The following is a 1,228-nucleotide window of genomic DNA, read 5'->3' on the forward strand; positions in this document are numbered from 1 at the left end:
TGTGCTGGCATGTTCCCTGCTAAGACACTATCACTTTTGACAGCGGAGGGGTCCTCCGGTGCACTGGCTGCCTCAAAGGGCAGCACACTCCAAGCCATAACCGGTACTGAAATGCTGTCCTTACGGTGTCACTCTGTACAGCAGGCCAGTCTTCACTGTCAGCGCCCAAAGGGGCCTTAGGATGGGGCCTGAGTGCACTGACCGAAGCCGGGCTAATTACGAACCCCTGACAGGGACTATTCGCTGGGGTGCGCTGCGAAGTGAGGTTCCAGGAGACCCGAGCGTCCAGCTGACCAAGCCCTTAAGGGACTCCCTCGCCGCAGCGGGACCCCCTCCGGGACCCGCAGAGCAGCTTCCACTCCTGCCCGCAGCCCTCTGCTCCCTCCCACCCCGCCCCAAGAAGGAACTCACTGTTCTGGGGGCTACACACAAGGCGCCCTGCACCCCCCGCAGGCCCAGCAGTCCGGGAGGAAGGAGCCCCTCTCCTTTTGACCCCACCAACCCAGGGTCCTAAACTCAAACCGCTAGCCGGAGCGAGAAGTGGCCGGCGGCATTTCCGGGGCCTCTCTAGGAAACGGGCGGCAGCCAGCTCGTTGTTCTTAACTCTTAGGGCCCCGGACAGAAAGGAGGGAGCTGGTGGGGTTCCCTCTCTTGGGCTGCCATTCGCCTTCTGTGATTCTCATCCCTCACACTAGTCAGGTTCCTGTAATAGGGGCCTGATTAGAGCATACGCTTTTCTTTGACCTAAGGGCATCATTACTTAACATCATCATCACAATCATTAGAATCAAAATAAATGGAGTATTTATTAAGCACCTATTCTTTCTGTTCTCACCGCTGTGGATACATCATTTAGCTACCTGTGAAACTGGAGGAGCTAAGGCATCCATCCACATATAAAACAAGTCGCTTACAAAGCGCCATTATTACTAATATTCGGAGAAACACTAGACTCTTATCAGAACCAGAGGAATCTGCAAACAAATGTTACTCTATTAGTTCCCCTTCCCCCATATATTTACCTTCCTACAGTTTGCCTCCCTTGGAAGCCTAAAACTGTTTTACTTTGTCTTATCATTTCTCTATAGATTTGTTATTCTTTGTTGAAGATGTTATATGAGCCAGAGTTCTAAGTCATCTATTTTAGTTACTCTTTGTTTACATATAACCTATAAATATAGATGTGTATACATGGGGTGGCAAAAATAGGTTTACAATTGTTCCTATG

General features: G+C 50.7%; 1 protein-coding gene across 1 annotated transcript in view; it reads right to left on the minus strand.

Moving 5' to 3' along the window:
* Positions 1–553, minus strand: part of ZNF572 (zinc finger protein 572) — a 4,721-nt gene extending 4,168 nt beyond the window's left edge. The window contains exon 1 of the mRNA XM_006770967.2: positions 412–553. The gene's annotated coding sequence lies outside the window, so the exon portion shown is untranslated. The remainder of the gene's footprint in view (positions 1–411) is intronic.
* Between the last annotated feature and the right edge of the window lie 675 nt (positions 554–1,228).

Source organism: Myotis davidii, unplaced genomic scaffold (genome assembly GCF_000327345.1).
Source record: "Myotis davidii unplaced genomic scaffold, ASM32734v1 scaffold765, whole genome shotgun sequence".
NCBI lineage: Eukaryota > Metazoa > Chordata > Mammalia > Chiroptera > Vespertilionidae > Myotis > Myotis davidii.